At 32.5% G+C, this 23,897-nt stretch overlaps 1 protein-coding gene across 1 annotated transcript in view; it reads right to left on the bottom strand.

Annotated features, from left to right (window-relative positions):
• The window catches only part of LOC129003649 (protein sax-3-like), a 107,897-nt gene extending 100,528 nt beyond the window's left edge, over window positions 1-7,369 (bottom strand). The window contains exon 1 of the mRNA XM_054431948.1: window positions 7,325-7,369. The gene's annotated coding sequence lies outside the window, so the exon portion shown is untranslated. The remainder of the gene's footprint in view (window positions 1-7,324) is intronic.
• Between the last annotated feature and the right edge of the window lie 16,528 nt (window positions 7,370-23,897).

The raw sequence follows: 23,897 nt of genomic DNA, 5'->3' as shown, positions 1-23,897 counted from the left end.
AGAAATCTTGGCATAAACTTGAACTTATTTTCCGTTCGACCAACTTATAAATCCCGATATCTTTGTGAAAGGAGAAATAATTTTCCATATCACGTTTCTTGCTATCGTACAGCGATTTGTTGGTGTATGGGGAAATCACAGTGGGTTACCTCTCCCCATGGGACCACCATGGTGTTATAGGGGAAGAGGGTTATGACTAGGGAGAGTGTACAAGGTGGAGATTGATTTTCCAAACATCTGAGTGAGTAGTGGTTTAACACACGTGCAACTGCAGTACTTTCTCACATTTCAATCGAGTATACCTATGATTTGATTTATTTGTAACACTGCGAAATGTGAAGTATAATTGAATTTTATGTGTTTTCTATAAACATTGGTATCAAAAAAGGAAAAAATAAATCTACTGGTGTTTTCTCTATTGAGTTTTGGATACTGCCGTCGATATCTTGAATATAAGGGCAACAGTAAACTATTTTTACCACAAATAAGTAACTGGTTGAACGAACCAATGACAGAGTATACTACAATGAAACATTCTATTTTATCTCTTGGTTTTTGTTACTTGGATTGTTGATGTGATACAAAAGATTATGTAGTTGACAATGCTGTTGCCCAATTAGTTTGGCTGGGTTAAAAGGTTCGCGTATTCGACAGAAACCAGTAATCAACGCACACAAAATCGATCCCCACGTCCCATCTTTAATGCGTGATTACTGTCTTGTGAGTTAACAGTATAAGTGTGAATATATGATTCAAGAGAGTAATTAAACGTATTTTTATTTAGTATCTGTAATATAGTCTTATACTATTATAAGGAATACTTTCAACCACATTCCTTAATCAAATTTCAGTAATTGTAAAACTATATTTTCGAGGAACACGCAAGATTCAATATTCAGGTCCGTGTATAACCTGAAAGTACGGCATAAATTCTGTGGTGTTACTTTCACTTAGTTCTACAGGCGATTTCCTAACATTATAAAGTTACAACTTTCTGGTTTCATAAATTATCCATATTTATGACGTCAAAAGCGCGCCCGATTCCATTCCATACGCCAAGACGAATCGCTAGGGGAGGCGTAATACGGGGTTTGTGGCCAATAAAAGGTAAACAATAAAATATTACACCATACTTCCTCCCCTAAGGGTTGTATACTTCCTCTCGATGGATAAGGTTGGTTTTAAAACGTCAGAGGGAACTTAAGCCTAACGGTTATTACTTTTTTATATCAATCCTGGAATCAGTCGCCAACCATGTAATATATGTATCTTATGACAGTAACTGAATGGCAGAATGGTAAAAGTGCTTGCTTCGTAATCAGAAGGTTGTGGGTTCGATCCAGAGGTTTGAAAATTCACAAAATTCACGTTTATTCAAACAAAGACAACAAATATTTTACAGTTTGTCAGACGATTTTTACGAAAATGTCCAAACTCTCGTTATATTTGTGTAATAATGATACAGTGATACCAAGCGGAAACATTGATGCCGGTCAATGAATAATGAAAGTTTACTCAGTAGTCTTTGATCTGGATGAGGTTCAATCATCCTTTTGGTTGACATTGATGAAAAATGTTTTGCTTTTGAATGAAAACTGCAATATTTGTTGAGGATCATTTTCGTGCTCCAGCGTGCGATGACAAACTTCAAGTAATGCTTGGCGTCGAATGGTAACAGTGCTCGTATAACCTACAGGGTTAGACAAAAGTCTGGAACCCCCCAGTTAACTTTTTAACGCGTTGCAGTAGGAAAACCAAACTCGGCCATATTTACAACTTAAGAAATCGCACTTTTTCATCAAAGTTACAACTTTGCCCCAGCCCCCAAAATGGGGTATTTTGGGGGCAGCCCCAAATTTTCAAAAGTAAACACCTATTATGTGACCCCTCATTTTAAAGGGTTTATCAAGAGAAATTGAATGGCGCAAACCAGAGGTCAATATCGCATCCCTAATCTAAATGGCAGCCATTATAATTATTAAAGATGAGCAGGCAAGACAACGTCTGGACACCCCCAGTTAACTTAAAAAAATTTATATTTTTAATACTGACCAAAAGATAGATTATCTTTTTTTATAAAGGTATGCTGAGTTTAGTTTTCCTGCTATAACCTGTTAAATAGTTAATAGGGGATATTTCAAAATAACTGCCATTTTGATTACAATTTTCATTCACTAAAAGTGCATCTCTAAACTAGACGCAATTTTATTTGTTTGATTCCTCCCTCGTAATTGCCTTTCTGTCCAAAAAAAGCTTCAATTTTTATTTTATTTTGGCTCTCAGTTAGGACTGTGTCATACGTACAATTCCTCCAATGATAAACTGGATTCGAATTTAATTCCCATACACAGTCAAAACGTATTACCAGGAAGGTTCAAGCAGCCATCAATGCACCCTCTACTATTAAGCTCTAACCAACACAATCTCCAGCCAAGAATAACACCTGAGGAAAAGAAATCAATGCCTATTCGCTTCCCCTCTATTACAGAGCTAAAACACTGTTTTAACGTAATAGTATAAAACGTTATTAGTCCTGAAAATGGGTGTTTACCAGACGAGTGTGGTCATTCCCGTGCGAGACGAAGTTGAGTGCGGGATTACCATACGAGTCCGGTAAACACATTTTGGACGAGTAACGTACGATATTTTACTCCATACTACTCTATGTTAACTTAACAATAAAAAATCTGTACAAATCCTTATGTATTCCTAGGACTAACAATCACTACTCATAATAGAGGTTATATTTTTTTTATAACCACTCATTGCCACATGTAATGAGCTGGCTGGTGTCCGATAAAAACTCATTACAGTACAACAGTAGGTAATGGCACCCCATTTGATTAAGCTGGCGCCAAAAAGCTGTTTTCTGGACTAAATATTTGCGTGGGAAGTTCGTAAAAAACAGTATATTGTGACGTAAATAATTGTATTCATACTTAACGCTTTCATTCAAATTTCCTGTAACTAATTTAATGCTTTTACCTAAACAATGCGAAGAGAAGTATACTGTAGTACCGAAAGTCAATGCCAATTTTTGTCAATACGCGATACTAAAATTACACTCGTTGTTTTAGAGAATCATTTACAATAACAAACTACAGTCTGATGTATGAATTACAGAACGTAGTTTTCCTCAGAAAAGAATTAGTCTACGTCGGATGTCGCCTTCAATGATACAGCGTCAATATTGAAACTGCATTCATGATGTCTACATAGAAAAATGAAGGCGTTGTTTCTCTACGACGATTTGTACATACCGAGCTTTCAGTATTCCATGCTGGTTTTTGCAGAAAATTAAGATTAGTATAGGGAAATTACGTCAACATATTTATTTATTTATACAAACCAGCGACAGATCCAGTTAAAATAGCTAATGTTTAGAAAACATGTAGATTCAACAATGTAGGATATATATATTTTTTTTAAGAAACCCACGAATATATTGTACGTTGTAATAGTTGAATGATCAATCGACTAACAAGTTTGACTAACAAAATACATAATTTAAAGGGAACTTATAACAAATAAATGTCTGATAGTAAAATAATTGAAGCAACTTTCAGTGTTTCCTAAAGATATCAATTTTTCTAATTATTCTATGTGTAAAAACACGTTTGGGTGTGTTTCTTAGTTAGAAAATTTTCTTTTAAGAGTTTGATAGAGTTAAGTTAAACGTATTCAGCACTGACGCTGAGATATAATCCTTAGAATCCGTGTTAGCCTGACGAATCGTGGCTAAACTTACAGATTATTCTTTGACTGAAAAATTTAACTCGAATTTTATACCCAGTAAGTATATTTAAATAATTTAATTTATGTGGACTTTTCTCTTAGCAGCCTTGTATTTAATCATATCAAATATGTTGACGATGTTGATTTTATTGAAAAGAATTAACTTTTCTTCTTCTGGTAAGTGAACCGACTCAATCAAGCAGCTCATTCGTGATACCAGTCTCATTTCAATTAGGCTCCACCCTCTATTATCACAAACCCGACACTAAAAACGTATCTCTTTCTCTTGAAATAACTCCTCGCTGGAAATTGAGACACGCAAAAAGTGAAAGAATGTTCACAGTTCAATTGAATCGTGATCTTTTGATTATATTTTGGCTTTTAGTAGGGGAAGACCTGTAATAGGCTTATGTATAAATTCTTATCTGAATATCCACAGTTTTCTGGATTCTTATAAAAAAATTTTAAGAACTTTTTTATTTAGAGTTTAAAATTATCTATAACATCAAGCATAAAAATATAGAAGAGTAAATAGCTAAAAATCCAAAAATATTTGATCTTTTAAAACTTGGTTTCGTTTTATAGAAAATGTTAAACGCTAATAAAAAAAGTTCCGGACATTTTTTTACAAAATTGTCATACTTTTAATATTTTATGACGGAAAAATTCAAATGGCCACCATTTTGAAATCTCCAATTGGACAGTTATTTTTTAACACGGTTATCTTTTACCTTAAAATACATACTAAGATTTATATAGTTCGGTTATAACATCTCAAAGATATTAATGGTAATGTAAATACTACAAAACTACGTACATCGGGAAAGACTCGTTCTTAGAAAGAAATCCATTCTTAATAGTTTATTTTTTTACGCATTGAACCATTCCCCGGAGTGTTCCTTTCGGGACACCCTTTATACCTTATTCCTATAAGGGAAAATTTGTTTAGTGGATCGCAAATATGTATACTCAGTAGTTTTCCAAAGTATTATCGATCAATATATTCCCCATGGAAGGGCGAGCCCTGATGAGGGAGAAGTTTGACGGGACGCCGAGGAGGTTATGCAGTTGATAAGTCAAAGGGCAAAGTTTTCACCCCCTATCAAGTTCTGGAACACCCTTCGTCATGCATTGAAGTGACAGAAATGAAAATCGATGCTCAAAACTTTGTCTAGAAAACATCGATGGGGGATCCTCATTTGTAACTGCTGAAAGCTCGGTTAACTTTCAAGGCTATAGGAGGTATATATAATATTACTTTCTAAAGGAGATAGAATGAATATAAATAGTGTTATGTATATGTATTTTAAACAAAAACCTTTGGTGTTAATATTAATGTTAATATCAATAAAAAGCTCTACATCATGCTGCATCATTTTACAAACAATATCATTGATTAATGGGAAACTGATTTATTATTATCATAATAAATAAACACACATTATATATAATTTTTATAGAATGTTTTAAATTATGACGTTGTTTGAGAATTTTTTTTTAAATTAAGTATTATAAAAAATGCATTGGATTAATATAACAAAATCACAATCATTAGAATAAAAAAACATTTCGAGAAATCTTATATTTTTAAAATCTAGACATTGTTTTATCTTCCAGTAGCGTAGTTTCAAAATAAAAATTTATAGTTCTTGAGTTTTTAATGAATTTAAATTTTAATAACACATTAAGCTTACTTTTTAAAATAATAGAACCTAAAAAGATGTGTAGGCTAGCGTTGTTAACATTGAGATGTTAAGATTACTTTTTGAGTTCTCTTTAGAACAAACCTCCAAAAAAATTCCCTTCTCCGAAATATCTACTGGTTACGGTACTTTCCAGTCAACTGCTCAAGTCAAAAGTCAAAACAACCAATCTTAAAAATGATCGAGTTTCTATAACACCCTAAACTGATTCCAAACATCACAGCCTTCAGCTCACATATTCCACTAATATATACCAGAATTACAGATTTTTATATCAAAGTTTTGCCATCTATTAAACATATTGTTCAACCCCTTCACAAACGTAATACACTTATTCAAAGTTACGGGGATAATCTTGTTGCACGTTGGGATTGAAAGGGGAGGGGTTAAGTACCAATATAAAATTGGCGCCCCTGACAATCTCCCCCCTCCCCGGGCCAATCGTCCCCTCACCTGCAAATATACAGTTTCACTACAACGGCTCACTAGTCCTGTGTGACTATAGCTTTTTTTTATCGTATCATCTGGGCCCTGATACGTTTCTTTTGTGACAGACCTGTTGGTTTCTTTTTTAACTGCAGCGAAGCAATACATGTAAATGGGTTAATTTAGCAGGGGGGAGGAACCCTATTTTAGGTAAGAATTTCACTGTATATTAAACGTATTCCCATTAATGTTTTAGCGAATATCCTATCCTAACGAAGTAACTGTTAGTAGGTGGCACAGTAAGCCGTAATTGCGCCAAGACCTAGACCAAGGGCCGATTTTTTATATTTTGGTTTCCCCAGAGGCCAAAATCACTATTAGTTCGGGCGTCCGTGAAAATGATAACTCGAGTATATTTCGTTCTATTTTGGTTAAATTTTGCATGAATGTGTAGGGCTAGATAAACTTAAATGAGTTCGCGAACGAGTAATATCGGGTAATAAAATGTAGTAATGGGGTTTTGGGTTTGATTTTTTTATTTTTCACCCAAATAGCATGAAAATGTCCGAGTTTCATTAAACCATTGCGTGGGCAAAAAAAAAATCAGTCTGTACATAGAGGTGTTGTTGTACACTTTAAGGTGAGAAAATGTCAAGCAATAAACATGTAAAATTCAACTTTTATTCGTATGGAGAAAAAGTAAACTGTCGTAGTTAGCTTGTTTAAGGACACAATCCGTTCAAATTGACTTGTAATATATATGTTTTGGTAAAATTAAGTACAAACGTGTTCGCGAACCAGCATGATTGGACCATGAGAACGAGGTTATATAAGGACATTTATGGGGTAAAAATTTATATTTCTCATTTTTCACCCTCAAAAAATTAAATTTCTAAATTTCTCTCCAAACCATTTTGAAGAATTAAAAAATATATGTTTTAGTATATTGAAGTGTTTTTGTACGGTTTTTGGTTCCGGAGAAAGTTGTAAATTTAATTGTAAAACGGAGTTTGATTTTAAATTTTAAATTCCTATATTATTCTTATGGGGAATAAGTAAAACGTTCTAGTATGCTTGTATGTGGATATATTTTGATGAAACTTGGTAATTTATCTTATCCTAAGCTATTAATATTTAACTAAAACACACTTTATTAACCTCCCTGTAGCAGGAAACCTAGGTACACGTTAAACGTAGTGTTAATGAAATAGATTTAATCGTAAATCAAATCATACAAATGGAAATTCGCTTGGTGTGTAGGTTTGCTGCGGCGGGGGTATTATAAGTAAGTTGTAAGTAAATGTATTATTACCATACAGTTAACAAAGTTTGCAAATTTATGTAAGTTTTGTTTGGACTAAATAGTTTTTGTTCGTTCATTCAATATGTCATCAGTTCTTAAAAAAAAACTTTGTTGTTGTGTTAAAAAACTTTTTTTCAGTTACATGGAAAAAACTTACTTTAAGGTTAACACATCCAAACACCCTTCTCCCGTCTTGACGCGCTTAAAACGGAATCCACCAAACGAACATCTTTTGACAAACTTACGTGCGCTACTGACAGAAGAAACACAAACAGCAACGCCACAAGTCGTCTGCTAGGGTCGGTAATGTCCGGCAACACTCGGCCAAACTCGGCAAAGACGGAGACAGCCGAATGGCTTCCGGTTAACATTGGCGACCAGTCAATAACGATACACTTGCAAATACAGTTTCCAATTGCAATTGAATTTTATTTATTTCTTTTTTTATTTGTATTTGATTTTTATCACTATCCTCTCCATGCGAAGGAATAAATTATAATTAAAATTCCATCATGCATTCTTTAAAAAAAATATTTTTTTTGTTCTTTGCACATTTACTGGATTTCTATTCTTGGAAGAAGTCTCAACTGAATAAATCCATCTCTTATTTCAGGGTAGAACTGTGCCTTATGGCTTTTATTCTTTAGTTTTAATGCCGTAAATTTGTTGAACTGGATAAATAATGTAAAAATACTAATCTCTGCACGATCTCTATTTAGATCAGTCAGAACTAACGTAACAATTATTTTCAGCTGGTCCATTAGTTGATATATCTACAAGGGTTGTGTTTATAATCTATAGGAGGGGCTATTACCACTGTCAGTTTGACTAAACATAGTTAAACACTGTATTTCGTTTATCTGGTTAAATAAATGTGTAAGAAAGACCCTAGCATGATTCTAACTACACTTCAAATAGTAAAAAGATACATAAACACTTGTTTGTGCTTTGTGTTGGATTTGAAATAATATGCTTAGTTTTGTTGTTTAGTTTGGGAACGTGGTTTTAATTTTATGGGTTACTTCATTGATAACGTCTAGCTAAATCATGGATGGCAACGTACTGTGTGTACGTATATTTCCCTAAATATGAATGCAAGGTGTGGAAGGTGATAATATGCAGGATGAATAGGAATAGAGAGATAATATAAAAGCCCTTTGATTCCAGTTTCGAAGCATAAAATTAATATTTTCCCAGGATCCTACCGGTAACCCACTGTTCTCAGACGAGCAACATTATTTGAATCAATAAGTTATCGTTCAAATAGCTGGTGGAACACAATTAATTCATTGACAACATAAAATTTCATCGATAAGGATAATGAATTATTGCATGATTTTCAAAGAGAGTCCTCAAATGTAGTTGAGTTATTCTCCACTTGAGGGACCTGCCCATGTTCATACTAAGATTGTAAACAACATAGCAGGAGCGTAAAATTACCACACTATTCCAATAGCGATTGGTGATTGGTGGAATCGAACCCGGGACCTCTGGAACAAAAGTCCTGCGCTCTAACACCTGAATCAACTGTGCCTTATGACTTTAGGTTCTATTTACTCTATGACAATGAATGGGAATGGTCAATCGAATATATGTAATAGCTAGTATAAGCAAATTACGATAAATATCTACATAATTTTAAAACACGTTCACAGTTTTCAACATTTATTCAAACGGTTTCCTCTTTCAATCCATATCTGAATAAAACAATGTATCAACAACAACGTATGTAACAATGTACTACTAGACCTAAGCCATTCCCCTAGCATTGTATTGTAGTATTATTGATTTCGCACCAATTTACCATTCAACGACATAAGTTTAAGGCAAATACAAAACTTTCCTATTGTGATTGGTTTTAGATTACAGCATAAGTTTGAACAAAGTTGAGAGCAGAAGTCAAACTTCTAACTCGAGAAACAACATTCATTTCCTTCGGCTTACCAAATTTCCGTTTTATCGATTCATTGAATTGGCTTTTGCTAACAATTGCTTCGGTTCAGAATAATCTTCCAAGAAGCTGATTTTCACGTGATATTTTTGGATTTGAATAATTATTATAACTATGATAACAATAATAACTAAGACTTTTATTCCTAAATTATATGATACTGGGTTGTATTTTTCAGTCAAAGGTTTTTTTTATTTTGTTTTATTTAAAGTTAAATTGGCCCCAATTCTTCTTAATTTTGTTTCTAATTACAGAGGAAAAAATCTAGAATGATTTTAAGTCAATAATAACAAGTAATTATTGGTCTACTTTAGCAATAAAAGTTTAATTTACGTTTTAGGGGGTTATTTTCAATTAAGATTTGATTTAGTAGTTATCATTTAAACATCAAGATACCCTGGCAGTTGTAGACTAGTAAAATCCAAGCATCAGAAGTATGATTAGAAAAATAGGGTTATAGTCCACTTGAAAATCTAAATTTTTCTAGCAATAAAGATTTTCTTTTTGGCGCAAGCTTTTAAACAAGTTTTACACCATTTAAATCAGCTAGAAAGACAAACCATTTATATCTTTGCATTTTCATTCCACTTCTCTATATTCCCAATGCTTTTAAAGGCTAAACCCAAAACGTTGACTCTGATATTATATTTATTTAAAAAAAAATAGTTTAAACTGCTTGTTTGTGTGAAAAACATTTACAAGTTTGGCAAATATCCTTGGTTTATGATAGCCTTAAAAAATGTGAAAACCAACGATTTCTCTTTCCTAGCGGTAGCAAACCTGGACATTTAATTGACAGATTTTATTGATACGGAGCGTGGATCTATATTTAAATAAATCTACTTAAATTAGACATACAGCAAATTTGCTCCATCTTCAGGTGTATGAATCTTTATTTATAGGGGTTATTCGTCATAATTTACTTTCTTTTACTTTATCCAGGTTTCACCATGTTTTGCTTGATTTTTTTAAGTTCCACAAAGAAATAAGAAATAATAGTTGGTGGATGCAATTATAAATGACAACTAGTTCTTTAAATTTGTAAGCGACCAATTTATAAACAATTCAATACTCTCATACATTTAAAATAAGTAAGTTCTAGCATTTAATTTCGGAAACTAAATCAAAGGTACTAGCCATCTACAGCATTTATTTATCTTTTAAGCTAATAAAAAGCCGATTAAAAAAAAACAAAAGTTACTGAGAAGTTACAAAATTCAACCTTCCATGTAAGACAGTTAATTTTTAAGTTGGGAAAAATAAAGATAAAATTAAACTAAAAAACGCCAATGTTTTAATTAAGAGGAGCGAGCTGGTCTAGTGGTAGCGCGAGGGACTTCAGTCCTGGGTTCAAATCACATCAAATCACCGATGGATTTTATCTAAGTGATAATGCCACAACCCCCTAGCCTGAAGTAATGTGAAAACCGATTCCAGACTAGTCCTAGCGTCCTAGGACAAAAACGTCTAATTAAACTATCCGTTAAATACTTAAGTAATTCTAAGTGACGGTGAAAGAATAACGTATTTACCCCATATACTGTAATTTCCTAATTGAACGCTCAATAATTGTGATAGTGTCTTATCAGAAAGGAAACCTCGTGCTCAACGAGAACCTTGTCTGTTACTTGTAAGTCTCCTGACTTTAAGATCAGAGGGAACTTAAAGTTTTTTACGCGAGGGTAGAAACTCTTTCAAAGACATAAAAAGTCACGTTTGCTAGAGTAGCAAGTTTCTTCGGCCTTTGACAGAACAAACTGTCACCAAAGGACTCGTTTCCTTTTGGAGACTTCTTATCAAATTAGAAACAAGAGTTGTATGGAGCTTAAAGTCTTTGAATCTCCGATTTCCTAAGTACTAAACTAATTTATTGTATGCTTGTAAAAATTAATTGTCTTTGTAACCGAGTGATATACAGCTCATTTGAAAATCTGAAGGTTGGTGGCGATGGGCCGAAGAGGTTATTTGGGTGACATATTTTGATCGATGGTCATTTAAGAGTGGGGGACTGGGACTGTAAATATAAAATAAACTGTACAACGTTTAATATTTTCCAATTGACAAACAAAAAGATAAGATGCAAGTCAAGAAGAAAATGTATGTACCCAGAGTGCATTGCGGCATAGAATCAAACGGAAATTTACATAATTGCTTTCCGCTGAAGTGGCCGGTGTTTTAAAATGCAGCAGGGTTGGTTTCCTTAACGAAGAGGGTGCTTTGGATCTTTCGCTTTGGAACAAAGCATTTTTAGACTTAAGAAGCACAATTAAGTAAAAAACTTTTCTTTTTAAGTTGCAAGTCTAACAGTGCGTTCTCCTTTGTCCCTTAACTAAGAATGTAGAAATTGTATTTGTCGTAATTCGATTTGTTTTCAATCCTTATAAATAGTTAGTCGAAGTAATCAAATACAAACAAGTTGTTACTATGAATAGCGAAATAACTGACTTATCTCTCACATTAGGAAATGAGTTGTTTTTAGAGAAAACGTAAAAAAAGTATATAACAATTTTATGATGTTATTTGACCTGATACCGGTACTCAAAAGGATAGACTAAAGAAATTTCTTGTCAGACTATAGTTCACGTTTTGAACGGCTAATTTAACTCTATTAAAATTTTCTTATTATCAGTGCCGATTATTCAATATTGTTTTTATCATATTAATCTATGTCTCGATTGTTTCCCAATAGATCGAAACAAAATTAAATTAAATAGTCTTAATTAAAATCAATTTTAAAACTAAAACTCTTTTATATATTAGTATATATTAGTATTTTATATATTATTTATATATATATTAGTCTGCTCGTCATCAAATCAGTAAGTTTAAGATTTTATCCTTATTGACGCTTTTTAATTCAAATCCTTTTATAAACAATTCAACAGCAATACGGATACCATCAAAATATAAAGTCACATTATCAATGTATTGGATATTAATTTTTTGGTCTTCATTTTAGAAAGAAGTTGGTAAATTGAGGAAAGCAAACTCAGGCAACGTTAATTTCCTCCAGAATTTCCAATTTCCTCTCGCAATGGTTTATCTCATGTGTGATTTATTTGATCCCTGAACTTAGTACCAGACTAATTGGACAATTGTTCAATTATGGTAACTTGATTATATAAATGGAGAATAAGTGCTCAACGTTTTTACACTCTACAGACAAAACTACACTAAAGTAAATTGGTTTGTAAAGTTGTATTTACATTTTTAAATTTCATCTCATTATATGCATGTAAATAATATTTACTTTCTTGCTTTAAAAATAAAAAAATAAATTTATGAATGTAATATACATTTAGAGTTATTAGTTAAACTAGCTATTAGTTAAGTGTGTCCCATGGTTTTTAGCATAAATAATAGTACATTAGAAAAATCTAAAATTTGTATTTCAGTTAGAGATTAAATTTAGTTACGAAACCCCGACCAACTATATATCCAATTACTACTTAAGTAATTTATTCACAACAATTTACTCATTTATTCATTTATAATAGAAAATATTAGTGTTTGATGCTATATAATTTGAAATCGTCCCCCTCCCCCAATAAACAAGAAAATTCTTAAATATTTCGAATTAGGAAAGATGTATAAAATTCTCATTTTCATCAAGATTGTAACAAGAGCACAGAGATAGTTTTATTCCGTCCACGGCTTCCAGCCTAGGACAATGATTTGATTTCTGTATCAAAACTGTTACTTGGTTACATTGTTTTTAATACCCCCCCCCCCCCTGGATGAACTCTACGTCTAAGCTATAAATTATATAACTTAGTTATGTTTAGATTACTGATCACATCACGCGTGTGAGACTAGATCGTAAACGATATCACGATCGTATTTACGAGTTAACTTCCAGTTTACGATCGACTTGATACTGACGTATGCATTACGTGTACTGAACGGCAAATAAACTAGCACAAACATCACCGATTATTTTGGCTGAATTGGTATTGATTTATGTATTTTCCTTATTCTGGGATTTTATAACTGGGGATAAAAACCCAAAGATCAATGTTTACCCTAAAATAATAAAATTCTAGTCGACGTGAGTGTTTTCAAACCTAGCTAAACATTAAATATGCAATAAACCATCTAACAAAATTTGGATCAGATTTCCAATATGATGAGAAGTTTACCTGTAGTATCCTAAGTCAAATATAACATAAGATTGAAATGTCTAGTTCGCCGTAGTATCTATTCTATAGTTGAAGATTGTACATGTGCAATGTATACAAACAGTCTAGGTTTTCACAGAACAAAAACAGTTGTAACCAACTTAAGTTATAAACAATGTCTGAACAATTGGAAACTACTGTTTTCCCGAGTTTGAAACTCGCTTTAAGATTAGCTAATGTTAGCTACGGCGGCTTAATTGCTTAACTTACAATGGTATTGCATTAGGCAGATACCAGCGCTTCCTGTTTTGTGTTTTGGGAAAAAATATTCAACATATCAAGTAAACAAACAAGCTACTGTATAATATAAGTACACTTGGTTGAAATCAGCATACATTTTCTAGAGTAAATGATATTTTTCCAAGAGTCCAATTGTTCAATTGTCCAATTGTCAAACTATCGTTCCAATAGTCAATGACAAAATAATAGTCTTGTTTGGATATAAATTACTTAATTTGATATCAATATATATTTAGAAATTACTGTATCTGTGAAAATCACCTAGTTGTAGTGTAAATCACTTCACCCTGTAGTCTTAACTTAAGTGTATTAGATCTACTAACCTAAACAGTTTTTAATAAAATATTAAGCATATTCTTGCAGCCATGAAGTACTGTATAAACGCATCGTATTTTCCAAACCGCACAGTGTTTTCGTACCCACCTTTGTTCCAACACATTGTATTGTTTAAGGTTTCAGTTGATTTTCACGTTGTTCTGACTACAATTCTACAATACAGTTTTCTGTGCGGTTATTCTATGTGACTTTCTAGTTTAAGCAGGGTTCGTTTAATTATCTTGTTGTGTTTTAAGTATTTTCTTGTTCGAGGACGGGATTAGATTGTAGATCCCGAATCGTCATGAAAACTTGTTTTTATGGAACATGTCTTCAATAATCCCTCAAACACGACGAACCCACCATCACCAAAAATGAACTACAAACAAAGGATTTTCCAACAGTAAAGTTTAAAATTATTATATTCATACTGCAAATCGGGTCGTTTAATACGCAGATGCAAAATTTACTTGGAAGGAAGGAACCTTACTGAAAGTTTGGAAATAATTATCTAATTTGTAAGGATATTGCTTTTTAAATGGGCAATATTACTAACAAAATGTTAATAACTCAATAAGTCATTTATTAGGCCAGATCAACATATCCATTTCCTCTAACTAGTTTCCATTATAACTTAAAATCTCGAAATTATTCTACAAGTTTACTCACCTGGCTAGGTTCTGCACTCATTGCTTCCAAATAGAAAGTGTGGTATAGCATACTCACTAGTTTCCATTTTAAAAGGATTTCTTAGACAAAATGGCCCGTCTAGATAAAGCAGACACATTAACTGGGGAGAACGAAGCTTTCCTGCAGAACAATAAAAGAGAACAATAAATAGTATCCTGAGTCCTTCTATCCTGGGATTACCTCAGCTGGCTTCTCTCGAATGTGGAAATGGAATAGTGAGAAGGGCTTTAGCTTTCCTTATAATATGATTACATTGTGCTTGCTAACTTAGGCTTAATAATCTTTAAGCTTCTAAATAGAGAAACATATTTACTATAATAACTTGGAAAATCTCGCCACAACCTAACAAAATCAACAGTCTCAACTCCCTCCTATCAAAGAATAAATTTAAATTACATATTAGTTATCAAATAATTAATTACAAGGGTTATTTGGGAGTACATGTAGTTTTTGTCAAATTTTAAATTTATCAAGACTTTCTAAACCACAAAACCATTCAATGGTTACCTATAAGAAATACATTCCTCAAAAACATAAATCACTTGTATGTTCAGTTTCTAACCTTGACATTTTCATTTGATATATTTTTTTTCTTTTTGTTAAGTTAAATTTCCGTAGGCTTTACTAATTACAATGTAGTTTAATACATACCTAAGTGTTATGTAGTGTCATATCGAACCTAACTTGCATATTCCATGCCTGACCTAGACAACCTACAATCAACCGACTCTGATGAAACTAAACTGAACATTTAACTACCGATAGTTTTATGGTCGATATTTAATAAAAGTGAGTATCATAGAATTGGTTAGTAAGAATAATTTCTTACTAGGTAAGTGGCCTTAATATTAAATTTTTGGTTTAAGATCAGGCATAATTAAGGCTAAGAAGAAATAAGAAGTGTCTAAGAATTTTAACACAATGATATGAAAACAAGTAAATAATTCACTTAAAACACGCTTTTTGTTATTTTCTCTGCCATGGACATTTTACATAAAAGAATTCAATCATTTTTAATGTATAAGGTTGATGTTTAATTTGTTTGAATTAACATTTTAGACTCGCCCACCAAAATCTGAAACATATACTGTATATGCTTTCACCATATTCCAGCTTGGAGTGTGTTTTTCTTAAATTCATACAAAATAGCTCTGTGATTTTTAAAACTATTATTCGTAATTATAAGCTTATATTTGGTTATTATAAAATTAAATGATATTGGCACTACCTTAAGTCCCCCTACATACAACAATGGTTTAGAGTTCCCTGTTCTCCCTTGCTTTGTGTTCTATTGTTCAACTTTGGAGAAGTCTAGTGATCGCACTTCCACTTCTACTTACTGAAATCACGATCGTACTATGTTAAGCCAGCTAATTGTATGATTATAAAATTGAAAAATTGTGACTTAGTTAACAAGTAATTGATTATTGAGATTAACATAGTTTGTTATGCATGTATTTTTTAATTTTAAAAATAGGCTACCGATATTATTAACAGCATTTCAAACTTAATGAACGTAATGTGGTAAGAGTATCGCTTTTATGAGTGGGGCATGGAGTTGTAGTTTATATATTTTCATAAGTGCATAATGAGCATCGAACAACTTTTAAAACGCAGCTTACTAGAGCTAACCAAAGAAACTGGAAAGATTGGCAACTAATTAGGTATATGCAAAAGTGAACTATATCAAAAGTATTGTATAAGATGTTTGCGAGTTACCAACGTTAAGTATAGGCTATATATTATTTCAAAGCGATTAACATAATCCAAAGACCTGTACAATGAGTATCCATTTGTATTTTACCATATCTCGTTGTAGGATTAGTTTAAAATAAAATTAGTTTAGCTATTAAAATCTATGGGTTGATTAAAGTATGTCTTTGATACAACCTATTCGTAATGTACGAGTGAGTAATTAGTGAAAGTGTTAACTTTGGATATACACCCTTTCTATTGATATGTTTACTTTAAATGGCTTAGAGTTGTTAAAGAGAAGATGATTAAAGGTTTTACATAACCAACAAACTTTGGTTTGTTTTAGATGACAAGTGGACTTTTTGTACAACAAAGTCAGGTGTTTTCTCTTCTAATATTTCCACTTGTCAAGTTTTTCATTAGTATTTTGCGATTTCCCATCGTAAAAACAACGCTTCGTGTTACAAACGTAGGTGATCGCTTTTATTGCATTTTGCCCCTCTAATTTAGAGACACTTTTATTATTACGATCTCACCCTCAAAATCAATACGTCAGCAGAAAATGTAGGTATTCTTTAAAACTGTTATTACTCAATTGAAAATTAATCGTGTAGTTAACTTAAAAACACAAATATGTCGATAAAGTCGCAATTCATAAATATCAAATAAATGTATGATCAATATCTACATTGTCTATATATGCATGTTCTTGTTCATGTCCAAACAGTAACCCCGATCAATGCGAAACTTTAAAAAGTAGTTTTATGCATGGGTGGAAAATAAAAGGTTTATACTTGTAATACTTACAGTGACAATCTATCTCGTAAGAATGTCACTGATCTCTATCCTAAAGGGGATTTTCAAGCCTACGGCCAAATTATTCATCACAAACACTCAGTTGAAAACATTTTCACCGGAAGATTATGTATCAAAGTATTAGCCAAAATGGAGTGGTGTTGCCAGTAGGGTGAGTAGTAGTTTCATCGTTTCGTTTGTACAAGGAACTTTACCCAGAGACTTATATCAGGTTTATATATCTAAAAATTTCCGAATCCGTTCATTGTTATTAGTAATGCTAGATGTTTTACTGATTGTTTACAATGTTTACATTCACTTTCCTCACATTTTTTCAATTATTTTTTTATGCTAGCACAATCGCCTGATGAATAATGTAGATTATTTAATAACAGTAAATACATTAGTTTAACTTAAGGATTATAGAAACCATGCATGTTTCAACCGTTTCAACATAACTTAAATGTTAGACTTAATGGGAATGTTATTACAATTTTTGTACAGTAAGTTTCTATAATCATTGTTAGTAATAATACCTTTTTTATAGCATCCTGGAGGATCATTTCATATAGTTGCATGTTCATTATCCGTTATAAAGTATGGGTCTACTAGAAATAACTAGTGTATTGACTACAGTAAAAATGTCACTCAAAGCTTAGAGTTGATAGAAGTAAATTATTAGACGTTGAAACAGCCAAGAAACACACATACAGTAGCTGGTTTAAAGAGAATTTCCTGGAAGATAAGATAAAATCATTCTCTGATTCCTAAATTCCCCCGTTCTATCCCCAGCTCCCAATTCAAATCGCCATTTACCGGTCGGTTGGTTCATTTGCCACTTGAACGGGGGATGGGGAGACTTTCTTTTGTAAGACCGAATTACGGGTTTTGTCATCCCTGGTTTTCTGATACAGCCCCAGTTTTCTTAAATGTCATACTACAGCTATAAATAAATTAATTTATAATTTTGTATTTAAAGATGACTTAAATTAAACGATCCAATATTAGTGAAATAAGCACCTCTTTACTATTTTCAATTAAACATAATTCTACACAATTGACCTTTTAGGCTGACTAGTATATGAAACTCATCTCTATTCCACACACTTTTACAATTCTTCTGGGGCGAAGTGGAAACTTTTAATTTGGACTTGACACTTATCGGTAAAGAAACAATATTGTCACCTTGAGAAAATCCTTTCTTCTTGATTGAATTAACCAATCCGTAGACCTTCTTTCACCAGATTGACCCTATTTTTAATCGATTGTTAGCCGTTTTCTATTTTTGAGTGTACTATGTGCTTAAATCGTTGAATAATTAAATATACTGGTACTATATAAACAATACGTATTCTTAGACATTCAAGTTAAAGCCTATTTTATTAAAGTTACGTCTTTTAGTTGAGCTACTGATTATTTTATTAAGTACTACTAACTGTAATACACCAGTTTTTTCTTACACACTAATATTAAATAATTTATAACTAAAAAAGGAAATGTATAGTTCAGCATTTTTTCCCCTTTAAACATATTACGGTTTGACAATTTAAGGGACCAAATGCACTCAAATAATCTCATGGCTTATAAAAGAATAGTTTGTTATAATGTTATATTTGAACATACAGTTACAGATGGTCCTTATTTATTTCATTATTCTGAGTAAGATTTTAAACTAAATAAAAGGCATTTTTATTAGCATAGGAAACTTAATCAAAATTCATCTTGTCAAGCTACTAAGCCACGAGGTTCGGGCCGCAGTTTAATTGCCTACACGAAATGTATACGACGACACAAGTTGATCGTAAACTGGAAGTTGAATCGTAAATACAAGCGTGATATCGTTTACATGCATCGGTTACATGATATAGATGTGATTAGGCATTTAAACATACTTTTATTGGATTATATTTAAAAGATTGAATTGTTAACACTTAATTATAAGGAGGGATCGTCTGGTGGTTAGAAAGGACATCCGTCTTTAATGACTTCGGTTCAAATCCTGCTAATCTCCAATGTGTTTTGCTACGTGACAAGGTGTTCTAAACTGTGGGCTAATTTTGTTTATCTAACAATTAAAATCATATATTATCATGCAAGAACAACTTTTTCCCGTAATCGTGAATCTCCACTGAACACGACTTGTAGAATACAGTTTAAGAAGAGCTCGGGCCTCCTTGTCACGGTATTTTCACATAGCAAAAACACGGTAGTTAATTTGTTCAATATGTAAACTCAATCACTTTACTGCATTATTTGTCACGTAACAATTGCGATACAATAAATGCATGCGTATACTCAACCATACACCAAATTATGTATTCTTTATTCTAACAAGGTTTGAGACGTAATCAAGAATAAATCGGTGTATATTCGTCCTCCTGCCGGATGTACAGTATTGATTTACTTTGCAATATTATACGCTTTTGCGAAATTCACTTACGACGTATTATTTATTCACTTCAATCATTATAAAGGATAGCTATTAATGAAATTATCTTATTTGTTGAATCCTTCCGTATTCCTCGTGTATTTAGTTCAGTCTTTAAAAAAATAAATACAAAAATTAAGGGAGTATTTATGCGGTTGTAAAACGTTGAACAAAAATATTTAGGCAACCTCTTCTAAGAATCGGTTCGCCGATTAATTATGTTAATCACCTATTTTAGGATCTCGTTTGATTTTTTTGACGGAGCTCTCTAAATGTGCCGTGGTAAAAAAATTTGTGTTGCCAGATGAATTATTTCTGGCTTTTAAATGTCAAGCAACGTTAACATCGCATTTTGATCTCACTGTACGGACCTTTTGTTGGTAAAATATAACATTATAACACTATATCAATAGTGAATCGGTATCGTGAATCTGTGAAACCAAGGTATGATGGGATCACATGACGATATTGTCTCTTAAAATATATGAGAGTTAATTCCTGTACCTTACTCCTTGTTTAGCTTGATACGTTTAACCATTGAGATTACACGTATACTTGTATACTCAAAGGTTGAACGCACAGGCCTTTGAAGTACACAAAGACTGGCAAGTAAAAGGTTAAAAGAGGTCACCAACCTCTTCAACAGTGTCAGTTACTGCCTGCAGTATAAACCTAAACAAAATGAGTATTCCGTCACACACTTAGTGGTCTATGGTGTGAGAGTTGCACTTTTGGGTGATAAAAGGGGAGAAAAACAATAAAATGGACGTAGATCTGACGAGGGGGCGTGAGAAGTACTCCATATAACTGTCTTCAAAGTGTCAAAGAAAAATGTTTTTTTAGGAAATGTACTTTCTGGTTTCTTAATCCTTAAAAGTGAAGATTGTCTCAAGATTCGTTTCCATCCATGCAGCAGTCTTAGACTTATTAGCAAAATAAAACAATCTATAACTATTGCGTGGCTTACAGTATTGTAAACTGAGAGAAAGACCCATATTGTAATATTTTACAGAAATTTACATGTTATTTATAGCATCAATGTATTGAAAATATATTACTTGTACAGAGAAATATTATAAAGAGGTCCCTGTTAACCTTGACCTAAAAAAAGAAAAATGTAAAGTCAATACGCGTGGCCAAGCTTTTACTTGACATTCAACCACATATTTTTACCACTAACACAGACTATATAGGTTATTATGATACAAATTCTTCTTGGTCTTCTAAAAATTCAACTTCTTCTAAAAATTTCAGGTTGGGTTCAAATTTAACTCAAATGCCTTAATTTTGCTTCTGTTCAACGTTGACTAAGCTTTATATTAGTCAATAATAGGTATTTGACAATTTCAAGACTTTCTCCGGCTAGCCGAAGTAAGGTGCAAGAACAGTTCTGGGCTAGAGAGAAAATATACCTTTATGCAGCTTAACCCTCCCCTATCTTCGCTTTACCACTTGGGTGTTTTCTCCCCTTGGGCGACGGGGAAATATTTAATTTGGACCTGATTCCGATCGCCGAAGAAACAATCCTGTCACCTTAGGACAATCTACCCTTCTTGATTGAATATCCGTGGACTCCTTCGCCGAATTTTTATTGTTGAAATATTTGCAGTTTTACCTTCGCGAGTTTATTTGGGTTTTAAATACTTTACAAAAAGTTTGTTTGTCCATCGTAATTAAAACCTACATTGTAATATACAGCCTAAAATATGTTAACAAATAGTTTGCTTGAAGTGTGTTTTTATTTTAAAATTCAACTGTTATTCCAGTTTTTATTTTAGTGTCGTTTCTTTGATGTACAACATAATGTATTACAATGCATTCTATAAAATTACCCGAATGTGACAATAATATTAATAATTGGTAGTTACGTTTTTTAAAAGGTCTTGCAGTGTTTATTTTTATGTGCTTATGCACTTTTACATATATAGCATTTGCATTTAAAATTCCCATTCATTAGTATTGTTCATTTTGTATTAAAGTTCAAACAACTTATAACCCTAATAAAGCACTGTACAAAACAGTGACCAACACAGATAAAGCAGACACATTAACTGGGGAGAACAAAGCTTTCCTGCAGAACAATAAAAGGAGAACAATAAATAGTATCCTGAGTCCTTCTATCCAGGGATTACCTCAGCTGGCTTCTCTCGAATGTGGAAATGGAATACAGAAGCTGTGGGTTTTCCCTGCATACATTCTCGAATAGTTTTTAATTTATTTTCATGTTCCAATCCACGTAGCTACTTAAATACATAATGTACCTGCAATCTTCCCTATTAAAAGTTCTCAATTTAAATAATTGTAAATCTGAAATGTTGTATTTTCTTATTTATTTATCCAAGGTTTCAAGTTTTTAATATCTTTCAAAAAGTATCTAATTTCTGTTCTGTAACAAATATGTTTTTTCTTGTAATGTTGTTGGGCCGCTGGTCTCCTGGTTGGAGCTCAGAGCTTCTATCTTCGAGGCCCGAGTTCAAATCCGTCCGATCGCATATTTTTAACAATGCGATGATGCAGCCATATGATTCCTACCCTACCTAAAGCTTTGAGTTTACTTATGTAGAAAACTATAGCAAGTTATAAGAGTCAAAACAAACGAGAACTATCTGTTGAAGAATTACCTCCGATAAAAATAACTAGCGCCGATTTCACAAACTTACCACGCTGCATCAATGATTATATCCCTTAGAACAGTTTTTAATTGTTAAAGCTAAGTTTTTTACGTGATATTAAGTTTTGATCTTCAGCTATCTACCAACCAACAATCCTGATTCAACATGGCTGTAAATCCGCCCATTGTTGATGCGAAATCCAACAATTCTGTCGACACATGGTGAGTGTACAATATGCGACAAATTCTGCAACCAGGTATTGCTGATCCCACATGCTGATCGTACAATACCGTACAATACTAAGGAGGTAGTTTTTCAGCAAACAAAACAAAAGCAATATTGATTGGTATTTTTGTTTCTGAGTGAACTGGGTGCGGTTAGAAAGTGTTGAAATCTTGTCCTTTAAACGATGTACTAATAGACTAGAAGTTAGATTATTCTAAATAAAATTCTGGGATGGAAGAATATATTTAAAATGACACATACTTGCTCCCATTGGTTTGATATTAAGTTGTCGTGGATAAACGGAGAGAAGTAAGTATGAGTTTTAAAGAAAAATAAAAAATTATAAATTTTGTTTATACCGTTACAGCGTTATTTATACAGAGGCGGGCTTGTGCTATTTCGTTCATATTAAAAGGACATGGTGAACTATCGTTGGGTCCATTATTGTGAAGATAGTCAATGTTATTTGATGGGTTTTGCCACAATCATTACAGTTAAAGGTAAACATATCAAAACCAAAAATACGCCTGGAAATCCCTAGATTAGTACCTACATACAAAATATCATAAAATCGGACCACAGGTATAATCCGTAGCTCTGTACACATCCACACACCAGCCACTTAAAAAATGGATATTTACCCCAAAAACTTACAACTCGAAAATTTTGACCAAAAAAATAGGGTCTTTTTCATAAGAGTTTTTTTACCACCGTTTCGGTTGGGTTATGTTAGGCTAGTTTATAGCTTTACTCACAGGGTTTTTTTTTATTTACTAAACATAAAAAATCATAAAACTCAACAATCACCTAACCTAAGTTTTGGCTTTTACACAGTTTAAATAGTGGCGGCCTTCTTCTGAAAAAAGACCCAAACAATACTTTTTCCATACTATGTGTAGTGGAATAAGGTAAAAACAACAATAATTTTAAATTTAATATTTCAAATATTTCCTTTTAGCTAAATTGTCATATTAATCCAAATTAGTCTTAAGAAAATACATCTGTTGTATGCTCCACATATTATTATTTTTCAATATGCAAATTGTTGCAATTGCCCCGCTAAAAATGTTATAGCCTAATCAAACTGTTCATTCTTATTCAATTTGCTTATTATCTATTTAAGCTATAATCATATAGGTCTGTACCAAAAATGTGTATAGTCTTTAACATTTTTTCTCCAGCTTACATATGTTTACTGCTTTAACATCACAAAGCCAAATTCAGCATGAGGGTTGTAGAGTCAAGGGTTGTAGTCTGTGGGCGGGACATACGGGCTTTGCTGTCTTTGCTTTAGAGCTATGTTAATTAACAGAAGTCAGCAAAGACCCGGCAAAATTATTATTTTCAAAGAGTATTGAATTATAATTAAAATATGTCTTTTATCATACTTTTAAAATGGCTGATCTGAAGGAGGTTAAATTAAATAAGGTCAAGGTTAAAGGCTGATCTGAAGATCGATGTTAAAGTAATCTTTTTTATCACATGGATGAAAATGAATAAGCCGAAGTTAAGGACATCTGCTTTTTATTATCGTCACTAATAAAAAATCACTAAATTATTGCAAATTATACAAGTTTGATAACATTGGCTAGTTCATATAA

This window comes from Macrosteles quadrilineatus, unplaced genomic scaffold, assembly GCF_028750875.1.
Source record: "Macrosteles quadrilineatus isolate MER2022 unplaced genomic scaffold, UCM_ALF_1.0 Scaffold_9__3_contigs__length_116548681, whole genome shotgun sequence".
NCBI lineage: Eukaryota > Metazoa > Arthropoda > Insecta > Hemiptera > Cicadellidae > Macrosteles > Macrosteles quadrilineatus.
This window is presented reverse-complemented; position numbering and strand designations above follow the sequence as displayed.